Below are 14,629 nucleotides of genomic sequence, written 5' to 3' on the forward strand. Positions count from 1 at the left end.
TTCTTGGCCTGGGGGCATGGTTTAGTCAGTTGAGCGCTTGACTGATTTGGCCTGGAGATGTGGCTCAGCCAATCCAGAGCTTGCCCGGTATGCAGGCAGCTCTGGGTTCCATCCCCAGGACCACAGAAACTGAGCCTGGGGCTGCATGCCCTGCAATCCCAGGTACTTAGGAGGTGGAGGCAGAAGGAGACAGAAGTTCAAGGCCATCCTCAGCTACACAGTGAGTTTGAGGTCAGCCCAGGCCAGAAGCCCTCGCTCAAAAACAGAACAAACTGAAAAAGGAGATGCATAAAATGAACGTCACTATAGAATGAAAAATGCCAATCATGCTAGGGAAGAAAAAAACAACAACTCTGAATTATCTTTTTCTAAATCACTAAAAATGATATGTCTTTTTTCATTCTCAGGGTTTTTTTGTGTGTATTTGCCAATTCTCACGTTTTTTGAGGTGATAATTCATCGTATTTATGAGCTACGACGTAATATTCTAAGCCTCGAGTCAGAATAAAGAACACATACCTCACACCCTCGCCATTTCTTTATGGTGAGCACGAAGTGCTCTTCTAGCTCTTTTAGGGTGTGCAATGCATCCTAGTGTGCCAGGAAACACAGCTGGACTCACCCTGTCTGGAGGACTGGGGACCCACTGACCTTCCCCTCCCCAGCCTCCCCGCTGTCTCTGCAAACCACCACATCCTCTCCGTCCCCATGAGATCCATTGTCTTTAAACTTCCTGTATGAGTGAAGTCAGGTTGGTATTTTTCTTTCTGTGCTTGGTTTATATCACTTGACATAGTAATATCCTCCAAGTTCATCCATGTCCTTATATATATGACAGGATTTTTAACCCTTTTGTGGCTGCCCACTGGAGTTGCTATAAACTGAAACTTTCTTATAGTTTGTTTTTTTTTTTTTATTCTTTGGGGGCCCACCACTCAGCTCCCAAATAAATACACAGAGACTTATTCTTACTTATGAATGTCTGGCCTTAGCTTGGCTTGTTTCTAGCTAGCTTTTCTATCTTAAATTATCCCATTTCTCTTTGTTTTGCCTCTGGGCGTTTTTCCTTTTTTTATTCTATCTTTCTTTCCTTCTTACTCCATGGCTGGCTTTGTGGCTGGATGACTGGCTCCTGGCGTCCTCCTCTCCTTCTCCTTTTTTCACCCCTCCCCTTTTTCTCAAGTCAAGATTTCTCCTCCTATTTATTCTCTCTGCAGGCCAGTCCCACCTATCCTTCTACTGCCTAGCTATTGGCCACTCAGCTCTTTATTAGACCAATCAGTTGTTTTAGGTAAGCAAAGTAACACAGCTTTACAGAGTTAAACAAATGCAACATAAAAAAAAAATTGCAGCACATCTTTGCATTGTTAAACAAATATTCACAACATAAACGAATGTAAGACATCTTAAACTAATATTCCACAACATTTTCTTTTACTATTTTCAATCTCAAACTTTATGTCCTTATTCAATCTTGAACTCACCATTTTTGTTTCGTATGTGTGTGTGTTTGTGTGTGTGCGCGCGCACACGCACGTGCGTGTGAGTATATGACACATGGGTGTATACCCTAAGAGGACAGAAGAGGATGTTGGATGCCCTGGAACTGGTGTAGCTAGAGTTTTCCTGCCTGGCCCACAGTCAGGACAAATCTCTCTCACCTGCCAGTCCCACAGCCACTCAGACCCAACCAAGTAAACACAGAGACTTATATAGGTTACAAACTGTATGGCCATGCCAGGCTTCTTGCTAACTGTTCTTATATCTTAAATTAATCCATTTCCATTAATCTATACCTTGCTACATGGCTCGTGGCTTACCGGCATCTTCACATGCTGTTTGTCATAGTGGCGGCTGGCAGTGTCTCTGACTCAGCCTTCCACTTCCCAGCTTTATTCTCTTCCTTGTCCCGCCTATACTTCTTGCCTGGCCACTGGCCAATCAGTGTTTTATTTACCAACCAATCAGAGCAACACATTTGCCATACAGAACATCCCACAGCAAACTGGAGTAGGTGATTCTGAGCTATCTGACACGGATACCAAACTTGGATCCTCTGGAAGAGTAGCAAGTACTCTTAACTACTGAGCTATCCCTCCAGTCCTGTGTTTTCTCAAAAGAGCTCTCTAAAAGCTTTAAGCCTCACAAACTCTAGATTAGTGATTCTCAACCCACAGGTTGAAATTCCTTTGGGGAGAATCAAACAACCTCTTCACAGGGGCCGCATATCAGATATCTTGTGTGTCAGATATTTACATTATGACTCATAACAGTAACAAAATTATAGTTATGAAGTAGCAACAAAAATTATTGTATGGTTGGGGGTCATCCCAACATGAAAAACCTGTGTTAAAGGCTCACAGCCTTAGGAGGACAGAGAACCACTGAGCTAGGTCATCTCCTGCCTCAGAGCCCCACTCTCTATCTCCGGGATAGTCAGGAGGCTGCTGTCAGGCCTCAATGATGAAACAAGATTTGCGTGCATCTTCCCAGAATCCTGATGGAACGAACTTGGAAACCAAACTGCGATTTCCTCATGAAGAAGAAAATGGCCTTCTAGCTCAGTGGAGACTTCCTTCCACAAAAGACAACATCATGCAGGAAAGGTCACTGGGCAGATAGAGTGTTTGACACTCAAGTGTGAGGAACTGAGTTCCGATCCCCAAACCCAAATAAAGCCAGCACTCATCTCCAATCCCAGCACACATCTGTAACACCATCCCACAAAGAGAAGCAAGGGGAAGAAGGGAAGCCCCTGCCTCTGGACCTGCTGACCTGGCACGTGCTGCAGGCAGCAAGAGTTCCCTGTCTCAGAGGATGTGGAAGTCCTGGACAAACACCTCAAGTCCGCCCTCTGACTTCCACGTGTGCCATGGCACACACATACGAAAAAGCTCTGATTGAAAGACAACCGCAATTCTTGCCTTTGCCTAGAAGTGGAACGTCTGTGGTCCCCACCCTCCCTCCCAGGCTAATGGGAGGCTGAGTACCCCAGGATGCCTCATCTGCAAGCCTACACAAAAGTCATCGTGTTTATCTCTCCTTCTCTGAAATGTATCATTTTTCTTTATTAAAAAAGTACTAAACAAAAAGAGACAGAGGAGTTAAACCATCAAGCTTTGTTTTTCTAAGTGCCTTTTGTTGGTGAAAATACGTAGTTTTTCCAATCTGGTATTTGGTAGTGCCAAAAGCATTGTTAAGTCTACCATTCTTTTGGGGCCTGTGAACTGAACATGACTATGTTATTCTGCCTGCTTTTTTGTCTCTGGGACACTAGCGTAGGAATGGCAAGCTCGTTCTGAATTTGTCTATGACTATGACATCTTTGGGGCACACCAATGAAAGAAACCAACCTCTATACCAACTAGTTATCATTTGGTCTGCTTAGAAACCATTTAACCCCCGATCCTTATCCTCAGAGCAGCAAAAGCCTCGGTAAAAAAGAGTGAACACTGAGGAGTCCCCTGTTGATCTGCTTCTGGAAGATTTGCTTCGTTTCTCCGGCACAGAAAGAGTCTTTAAATGTGCTGCCGCAAAGGACTCCGAGAGGTCGTCCGGACCAACAGCCAGAGAGGGCTGCGTGGCTTCAAATAATGAAAACAGATGGTCGTTACTGCAGCTCTTGAAGTTCTTATGGGACAGATGTTTCTCCCCAAGAGAGCTGCGTGTCGCCTTCAAGAGCACCTTTGCTGAATGAAGATCTATAAAGCCAGAGAACTGATCAATACTCCCTTCACTTCGAGAACACTGGACCGATGTCTGGACCCAGGCAAGAATTAAAATAATGGATGCAACTCTCAATAGTAAGGCTCCACCCCATGAGGCAGCTGACCAAGGGTCAGAGATCATATGAGTGTGAACAGAAAAGGAATTCTTCGTCCAATCCCTTTCTTAAATATCTTCATTAATTATGCATCCAATAGGGCACTGGGCCACACAGCTAGTGATGCTGGGCAGTGCCAAAGTCCCCCAAAATTATCTTTTGTCAGACACATAGTGAAGTTTTGTATTTTGTTAATTTCTAAATTTTGCTTTGAAAGTCCAGAATGATAGATACTGTGTAGACTATAGACCTAATAGTTGGCCAAGGACTAACAAGGACTATGGCCAATGAAGAGATAAAGAAATAGACGTAAAGTCACCTCCCTCCGGGATTCTGGAATTCTCGCAGGGCTAATCTTGGCGGTCTGTCCTCAGAACCCTCTTGGGTTCTATGCCTTGCCCTCTTTCTCATTCTGAATCCCCCTGTTCTGTAATCTCAGATGGCTGTAAAGTGGACACAAGATCTCCTTCCTCTTATTTTATAGTAAAGTTTGTATTACATTTTATCCATGTGGGGTGTGTATGCGTCCACACGATACCCACGGCCCTCGTGTGGAGGTCAGAGGCCATCCTGCCAGAGTCAGCAGTCTCCTTCTGTCATGTGGTCCTGGGACTCAAACTCAGGTCCTCAGGCTTGACAGTAATGCCTTTACCCACTAAATCATCTTGCCAGCCCTCCCTTATTTTCTTATGTACAATCCCATCTAGATAGCTAGAACTTCAGGGGAACAACCACCGAGAGAATCCGTGCTGGCATTCCTCATAAGAAACTTATTACCATAAACTCATAATAAAATTATTAGGCTACATTCCACAAACTTCTCTAAAGTTAGTTGAATACTTTACTTAGAACATCCTTTACCAGGGAACACTGGGGTTGCCCAAACTGCTGATGGTCATTAATCTCTCTCAAGGCATACCTCAGCAAACTCAATGCAGGAATTCCCAGAGCTTAAGTGCAAATCAGCTTCCTGCCCAACCCCCTCCCCCACCACCCATTTTTAAATAAAATTCCAGCTTGTAGCCCAAGCTGTTTTCAAACTCCCCATCCTCCTGCCTCGGCTTTCCAGGTGCTGGGATTACATGTATGAGCATCATGCACAGCTTCAAACCAGACTCTGATGAGGAGTGGACACCAATATCTTTAAAGAGATGAGTTAGTGTAAACCCCAAGGAGCTTTGGGAAGAAGGAGAGCAGGAAAAGGGTGTGACGAAGAAATGGGTAACAGGAAAAATATCGAAGCACAAGGCAAAACGGTTTCCAAGCTTTTCCGTGGTAATGACCACGTAGATGCTGAGCTTGATTGATACAGGATTTGAAAACAGTATATTTTGCATCCAGAGCTTTAATATAATAGATCCATCATTTTATATTCCAAAGAAATATATTCAATTGGGATGCACATGTGTGTGCGTGCGTGCGTGCGTGCGTGTGTGTGTGTGTGTGTGTGTGTATGAGAGAGAGAGAGAGAGAGAGAGAGAGAGAGAGAGAGAGAGAGAGAGAGAGAGAGAGAGAGAAAGGCAGAGGCTGAGGTAGTCTAAGAAATTGGCTCATGTGACTGTGAGAGACAACAAGACCGAAATCCACAGCACTGGCCAATGGGTTAGAGACCCAAGAAAGTGACATCTCAGCTTGAGTCAGAAGGTAAGCTGTAGGCAGAAGCCCCTCTTTTCAAGTCAGTCCTTCTTCTAATAAGACCTTCAAATTAAAAAAAAAAATGAGGAAAATGCCCACACAGAAACATCTAGAATAACATTTGATTAAGTATCCGAATACCACAGTTTCACAGAGTAGATTGAGAAAAACTAAGCACTGCGTATCCATCCACCCATACATCCAACCAGTGGTGTGGCATAGTATGGTGTGGTATTATATAGTATAGTGTGGTATGGTGTGATATGGTGTGGTATGGTATGGTGTGGTATGGTGTGGTATGGTGTAGTATGGTGTGGTATGGTGTGGTATGATGTGGTGTAGTATGGTGTGGTATGGTGTAGTATGGTGTGGTATGGTGTAGTATGGTGTGGTACGGTGTAGTATGGTGTGGTACAGTGTGGTATGGTGTGGTATGGTGTAGAATGGTGTAGTATGGTGTGGTATGGTGTGGTATGGTGTAGTATGGTGTAGTATGGTGTGGTATGGTATGGTATGATGTGGTATGGTGTGGTACGGTGTAGTATGGTGTAGAATGGTGTAGTATTGGTGTGGTATGGTGTGGTGTTTGTTTTCAGTGCTGTGAATCAAAGCCAGGCTTTCACACTTGTGAGGTCAACACTCTGCCCCTGAGCTGTGCCCTCAGCCTCAACGAGGCTTTTATTGATACTACAGTGTGCAGAGTCCTCCACTAAATGTCACTGACACCCAAAGGTTAGTCCTTTCACTCATGAACATAATGATAGCTGTCACACCGGCTTGACCTGCTTTTCTAGCCAACACCTTCCACACATTTTGTTTGTTTGTTTGCATTTTGAAGACAGGGTCTTGCTGTGTAGCTCTGGGTAGCCTGAAACTCAATATGTAGATCAGGCTGGCCTTAAACTCAGAGCTCTTCCTTCCTCTACCTCCTGAGTGCTGGGATAAAAGGCATGCTCCACTGTGCCTGGAAACTTTCGTACATTTCTTAAAATCATGTTCTGTCCACACAAAACTAATGAGATAATGTGCTTAAGGAACACAGCAACTATGCTATTCTTCTAAAGTTATGAACAAGAAAAATACCTTCGTGTATATTTTAAAATCACAATGATGCTCTGGATAGAATATAGGTCCTCATTATAGAAATAAATTGTCTTCTTGCTAGGATTGCGCAAGCCAAGGTCTGATTTTTAAGGTCTTGTATTTGTAATCTTTTAAAAAAATAATGTCTTGGAGCAATTAGACTATTTTAATGACCAACAAAGATTTATACAAAACGATATGAATTAAAAGGGCAGGAAATAGAAGAGATGGTAGTGCTGCTTGGTAGTGGTGGTGCTCTGTTGCTGCTGGTGCTGCTGGTGGTGCCGATGCCGGTGCCCATGCCTATGCTGGTACTGATGCTGATACTGATGATGATACTGATGCTGATGCTGATGCTGGTGGTGGTGCTGGTGAAGTAGGATTGTCATTAAGTAGGACTGGCTATCCGTGGGACTGGACTAGGCCCTCTGCATAAGCAAGACAGTTGTGTGACTTGACTTGCTTAAGGGCCCCTGGCAGTGGGATCAGGATCCATCCCTGGTGCATGAGCGGGCTTCTTGGAGCCCAGTGCCTATGGTGGGACACCTTCCACAGCCTTGGTGCAGGGGGAGGGGCTTGGACCTGCCTCAACTCTGTGTCAGGCTCTGCTGACTCCCCATGGGAGGCCTTACCTTAGAGGTGGGAATGGGGGGTAGGTTCAGGGTGGAGAAAACGGGGGGGGGGGGGTAACAGGAGGAGAGAGGGGAGGGGGATCTGTAGTTGGTACTTAAAATGAATAGAAAAATTAAATTAAAAAATTAAAATTTATTAAATTTAATTTTAAAAAAAAAGTAGGACTGGCTGGCCTGGGACTATACAAACCAGGCTGGCCTCTAACTCAGAGACCTTCCTGCCCCTGCCACTGCCTCTGCCTCCTGGTTGCTGGTTGCTGGGATTAAAAGCGAGCACCATCTTGCCCAGTTGGGTTATTTTTAAAGAGAGACAGTAACTCAGCTAAACCACAGAGTGCTGTCTTTATCATCGTTTTTTCCTCAGGTAGGGAAACAAATGCCCTGTATCCTGCTGTGACTGCGTCAGTTAGACTCATGGGACAGAATGGTGAAACATGGACTAAAAATTAGACATGTCTGAAAGCACTATAGTCCTAATAGGATTGTAATTAAAAAAAAAAAGACTCTCTCCATTGCAAATTCTGATAGACAGTGATAGAAGAAATCAGTTGGACGTATAAACAGATGCAACAAGAATAAAATCTTCATTCTGTACTCACACAGTATGTTAAGAAACCCATTGTAATATCATTTCATCTGATAGTCTGTTTTTAAAAGAGGATTTTCTGTTTTGAAGGGGTTATAAACTATGCCACACTCTATCTCCAAGTAGAGCAATGTGTCAACAGGCCACGCCTAGGCCATGTTCACAAACACCTACTAACGGACAGAGATGGTGCTGTGTGCTCATTCTCACCTGGGTAGGACTGCAGAAGCCCCTCCCAATTCAGATCAACTTGACTATGAAGAGCATTCCCCTCCCTTCCCGAAGGTAGTCCAGTCCTGCAGTCCACTAAAGTCCTATGAGTTCCCAATTCTGTCACTCACTATGTGCCTTTGGATATCGTCTTTCTGCCTGTCTCCCTCTCCTTCTCCCCACCCCAGCACCCTCATCTGTAAAATAAGGAAATCACACAGTTGTCACGAGAACAAATGAGTTTGAGCCCGTGCAGGATTTATACACTGCCGTTCACATAGTAAGTACAATGTGAGTGAGAGCTACAGCAGTTCTATCACACACGCTAGGACTGACTGAAGCTTGGTACCATCACGGTAACTTGCATCATAGCTCACTTCTCCAAAATCCTGCCTGCCTCTGTCTGATTCTAGGGAAACCTAAATTAAGAATTTATGAAACTCCATAGTCAAGGAAAGGCATTTATATGGTCTTTAGAACTCACACGAAAGAGCCCAGATGGCAAGTGGCTGCCACGTGGCTCTTCCCGTCCTCGGTATATGTTATGGGTTAGCTGGGAACATGTCCCCAGCACCTTCTCACATCTCTGTCTGCTCACTGGCCAGCATGAGGTAAGTAACTCTGTGTCACCAGATGCTTACATCATGATGTTCTGCCTTACCATGGACTTAAAGCAATGGAACCACCAACCACGGGCTGAAACCAAAGTAAATCTTTCTTCCTTTTAAAGTGTTTCTTCAGGCCACACAGTGGTGGCACACACCTCTAATCCCAGCACTCAGGGAGGCAGAGGCAGGCGGATCTCTGTGAATCTGAGGCCAGCCTGGTCTACAAAGCGAGTTCCAGGACAGCCAGGACAACACACAGATGCTCTGTCTCGAAAAACCAAAACAAATAAATAAAGAAAGTGTTTCTTCAGGTATTGTCAGTTACAAACAAAACAAAACAAAAAAAACAGAAAGAAAAAAAACCACCTCAGCTAACATAATTTGGGTGGATTCTGACCTTTACAACTCAGTGAACTAGAACTTCTGGCTAATCATCTGGGGAGGAAATTAAATTAAGTCTCTCATCTTTTTTGTTCCTCTAAAAATGTCAAAAATGTAATCTGCATATAGAAAAGGTCTTCTTAGGACAGAAATCTCATTTCTGTACCCTCGACAGCTCCCCAGGTTCCTATGACGTTGGAAAATCCAAACTATTAGACAACCTAAGACTCATTGGTATTTAACAGTGGGTTTTAGGGGCTGGAGAGATCAGCTGGTACTCAAGAATGTACACTGCTCTTGCAGATGACCAGAGTTTGATTCCCAGCACCCAGGCCTGAGGGCTCATTCCAGCTCCAGGGTCTCCAAAGCCCTCCTCTGGCCTCCACAGGCACCTGCATGTACTCATACTCAGTCGTATACACATAGACATAATTTCTTCTTTAAAATCTAAAAACAATAACAGAGGAGTTTATATGCTGGTCACTGACAGCAAATACAACAGGCAGGTCATCAACAGCTACTGTTGCCTTTATCAACAATAAAAAGGAATGATCCTTTACTAATGTCTTCTCACCGTCTCCACTGTGGTCACCCTGGGTACGCCTCGGCCACGTCTTACAGAGATCAGACAATGTCTGAAGAGCCACTGTAACCTTCCTAAGGAAGTGGGAACCCAAACTGAATCCTCCCTTGCTTCGACATCAACGGCTTCTGTAGAGTTAAGGAACCCTCAAGATAACTCTTCTGATATCCAATCCAAGTTTAAAATTCCCCAAGAGAGCCATTCGGTTCAATAATTGGCTAAAATGAGTCTCTGCAAACTGTTACACTTATGGTGACAGAGTTTCTAAAGGTTTATTTTATTAATTTTTCATATACATACATGTGTGTGAGAGAATGTGCATGTGAATGCAGGTGCCCTCAAAGACCAAAAGAGAGCATCAGATGCCCTGAAGCTGAGGTTAAAAGCAGTTGTCCACCACCCAACATTGCATGGGTACCAGAACCAAACTCAGGTCCTCTGCAAGAACAGGGCACATTCTTAACCATCACACCTTCTATCCAGCCCCAGTGGTTATGGTTCATTACAGTGAAAGGCCATAGACTGAGAGTAGCCATGTAAAGAGGTGCATGGGGCAGCATCCAAGAGAGTTCCCAGTATGGAGCATCCAGTGTCCTTCTAAGTGGAGTGACAGACAGCATTAACTTTTCCTGGCAATGAGGTATAACAATATTCACAGTATACTACTAGCCACGGAAATTCACCAAGCCCAAGGTACCCACAGGGTTCAGTCTCATAGACACAAGTGACTATCCCGCAGGCTAATCTCTACCCTCTAAATCAGCAATGGATCCATCATATACTCTGTGTCCCCAAGACTCCACCATACATCACTCTATTAGTTACTTTTCTGTCACTGTGATGAAACACCATGACAAGGCAGCTTAGAGCAGAAGAGTTTACTGGGGCTTGTGGTACCATAGAGATAAGAGTCATCATGAGAAGCTTGGCCGCAAGCAGGAGGCATGACAAGAAGTGGGCAGAACACGAACACCCAAAGCCCTCCCTTAGCGATTGTACTTCCTCCAGCAAAGCACTACCTCTACCGCCTGTACACCAACTATTCAGTAACGGAGCCTATGGGGGCCATTCTCACTCAGACCACCACACAGACTGTCTAGGGTATCCCAACGTCCCTAGGCAAATGAAGACAGCTAATCAAGCAGGACAGTCCAAGGCTTAGAGGCACTGCCAAGAGCCAAGGGCAAAAGCCAGGGGGTTGGTCCCTTTGCTCCTTTCCTTGACAGAACACCCGATAGAGGCACCATAAGGGAGAAAGGATTTATTTTATCTAGTGGTGTAGGGACTGTCAGTCCATCGTGATGGGAAGGTACGGTGGCTGGTGAGGCCAAAGCGGCTCAGTCCATGGTACACGGGCTTGCGGTATAGTTCACGTCAGGACTAAGTAGGGAGCAGAGCAGCTCCGGTTGGAACCAAAGAGAACATAATCTTCAGAGACACCTGATACGTTTTAGGCCTCCTGAAGGCGTCTCAGGCCTCCTGAAGGCGTCTCAGATGACGCAACAAACCGAATCAGACTGAATTGGAAAAGCCCAGGTTTAATGGGTAAAGCACTCCAGGGCAATCCCTCGCCCCCTAACCCCCCCCCACACACACACACACACAGAGGAGACAGGAGGAACCACGTGTCTGTTTTCTGGGATGCAGCATATATACCCTGTGGGAGTGGTCTTGAGCCTCTCTGGGGGAGGAGCTGTGTTTGGTGGGCTTTGAAGGGGCGGATTTGGGGAGGAACTCTGTTTGGAGGGCTTTGAAGGGGCGGGTTTAGGGAAAGAGATGGGGAAGGGTGCCTAGGTGGATCTTCCACCAGACTCCTTCCAAACATTCCAGACTCTTTGGGTATAGGGTGCCAGGGGTTGAGGTTGAGCTCCCACCCAAACAACACCCGCCCCCCAACAACCCCACATCCCATGTCCCAGGAATTCCATCACCTCTCAGAACAGCACCTCTGGCAGGGACCAAGTGTCCAAACACACGAGACTGTGAGAACCTCCTTCATTCAAACCATCACACTAGACTTCTCTTTAGATAAGATTAATGTGCCCAAGACAACAGATCAAAGCCTCCCAGGGAGAGCTTGCAGACCTCCCTGATCCATCCCCTCTGTTCCCCCATCACTCTCTCAGCTCCAGAGGCTCTGCTCTTGCCGTTCCCTCAGCCTTGACACCCTTCCCCACATATTCATACCACTCCCTACTGCTCCACCAGACAGGCCCCACCCTAACACCCCAGCAGAAGCAGATGCCATGCACACATAACCTTTGTTATGGTTTGCATGGTTTCCTTCCTAGCACTTTTCAGGGCTGTCTTAGACTCTTCCAGTCACTATAACAACAAATCCACAGACTAGGTAATTTATAAACAATGGTCACATAACTCTAAAGTCCAAGACCAGGGCACTATAGACTTGACAATGAGCATAGACCCTCCCCCCCCCCATGTGCCATCCAGTAATAAAAACAGGAGACGAAAGCTGCTCAGTGTAAAGACAGGGACCTCGATTCTCATCCTTGGACAGAAGCTAGAAATAACTTTGTCCTGGCCAGAGGCCACAAATGCCAGACGTGCCAGAGGCTCCTGGTCTGGGTTTCTATTACCTTCCATGAGGGCATGACTGAAACTCCAGCCCACACATCTGGGATAGAGAGAGGCACCTAGACATCTCATGGGCAGGCCAGTTGGTCTGACCCCCTCCCGTTCCTCAACACAGAAAAGCCTTGTTAATCCCTAGACAATGACCCTCAGAGCATCTTTTCCTGGGACTCTATTTTGTTATACTGGAGCCGTGCATGCCCCCTTTCTTTTTCTTTCTTTCTTTTTTGTTTTGTTTTGTTTGTTTGGTTGGTTGGTTGGTTGGTTGGTTGGTTTTGGTTTTTGAGACAGAGTGTCCTGGAACTGTCTCTGTAGACCAGCCTGGTCTTGAACTCACAGAGATCTGTCTGCCTCCACCTCCTGGGTGCTGGGATTAAAGGTGTGCTCTGCCACCTCTTGGCTGCTTCCTTTCTCTTTAATATAGTCCTATAATAACTCCTTTTTAAGCTCACCCTCCGGTTTTCCATGAAATTCTTTCTTTAAGTTCATAAGATAAAGGACCCAGACAGATGAGGTGAGAAATCTTCCATGGCTCTCAAGGACTCCCCACCCCCATATCAAGTTAAGCTCCCCAAGTTAAGCTCACAGAAGCTGAGAAAGTCTGTAGTATTCAAAAACCCTGAGAATGTACATCATCAGTATGGTTTAAATATGAGTAATCCAACCCCAGTCACCACCACCCAACTCATACAATTTAATCCCAAAGTCTTAAGAAAATGGAATTGAGAAAGTAGGAATAATCCAGCCATGGTATATAGAGGTGACTGGGCAATAGTAAAGTCAGTGTGAAGTCCCCACTGTTGAATTCAGGTGGTTTTATAAGTAGAGAGAAGGGTCACACAAACAGAGATGTGTCTCTGATGACACCATAACGTGATGCGGCTGTTGGTTGATATTGATGCAGCAATGAATGTTCCATGTATACAAGCATAAGATGCTTATCAGAGAGATGCTGGAGAGATAGCTGCTCTTGCGGAGGACCTGAATTTGGTTCCCAGAACCCACACTGGGTTCCCAACACCTGTAACTCAGCAATTGGGGATCTGGTGCCCCCTTCTGGCCTCCACAGGCACCTGCACCCACACTTCAGACACACACACACACACACACACACACACACACACACACACACACACACACTTTTAAAAGATGTTAGTAGGGAAGAACTGAGCAAAGCAGGAGAGGAGCACATGGGGATGCTCTGTGAGTTTCCTAAAATGGCTCCAAAAATTAAATCCTGTTATGAGAAGGCAGGGATGCAGCTGCATTGTTCTAAACTGAAATTTAAGAGGCCATTTCCTCAACTTCAGATGCATTGAGACATAGTCTTGTCTGGGTTTGTTTTTTTGTTTGTTTTGTTTTGTTTTTATGGCTAACGGCAACTTGCTCCATCATGACTGTTTCTAGAGTCTCTGTAACAAATGGTAAAAATGTCTAGTTTGGTCTCACAGAGCTTTCCTCTGTGGCCAGGATTGCCTTTTTTCACAGTGGACAGGCCATGGCAGGGAACCCAGAGCCAGTGGCTGGAGATGGAGACTCTTCAGGTGACCCAGAGAGAGGCTGTTTAAAAGGTTTTTTCCTTTTCTCCTGGTCCATATGGATTGGACATATATATTGACAGACAGACAGAGAGACAAAGAGACTTCATGTGTGGAGGTCAGAGGACAGCTTTCAGGTTCTCTCCTGGCACTGTGGCATCTCGGGGTCAGGCTCAGGTCTTCTGGGTTGGCAGCAAGCACCCGTACCAGCTGAGCCACCTTGCAGGCCCCTTTTAACACCACTACCGTTTCATGACAAGTGAATGGGGGACAATTACTCACAAAACAGTGGCAGCAGCGCCAGGGCACTGTGTGTTTAATGCTATTCCTGTCTCTACAAAATCTTCAGTAATTGGTTTACTCCTCTCAAAATTCAACAATAATGTGCACATAAGTTAACTTATTTAATGTGTGCTTTTTTCCCCTCTCATATCTAATTCCGAATAAAAATCAGGCAAGTGCTCTGTTTTGAAAATACATAAGATGTGAACTTGCTAGGGGTGGGGGACCCCCCAACTGCACCATTCTACCAACTGTATTTTTTTAACTTAATAACTTAAGTGAACTGTTAGTGAAATTACAACCTGCTTGTGACACAGTAAATTCTCAACAAAATTCATGCCATAAATTATTCAATTCCTTGACTACAGTCAAGGAGAAAAATGTCACCAGGAGCAAGTGATTAGCATGTGAAAGGAAAAAGCCACCTCCCTTCCGAAGCAATCTCTGTCAAGGCTTCCTATTGGAGCTGTGCAAGTCTTACCATCAAGAACACACACTTAGGACCTGGCAAGCATTTCATTTACATTACGCTCCTTTGTTCTTTCTTCAACTGTCTCTTTCTCCTACAAACCCTAACCCATAAATGCTTGCTCCATCACGTGAGCACTGAAACAAAAGAATTATAACTTCTCTGGAAGTGGTGATTCAGGACAAAGAGAAGTTAACTTTCCTCCCT

Source organism: Peromyscus eremicus, chromosome 5 (genome assembly GCF_949786415.1).
Source record: "Peromyscus eremicus chromosome 5, PerEre_H2_v1, whole genome shotgun sequence".
Taxonomy (NCBI): Eukaryota; Metazoa; Chordata; class Mammalia; order Rodentia; family Cricetidae; genus Peromyscus; species Peromyscus eremicus.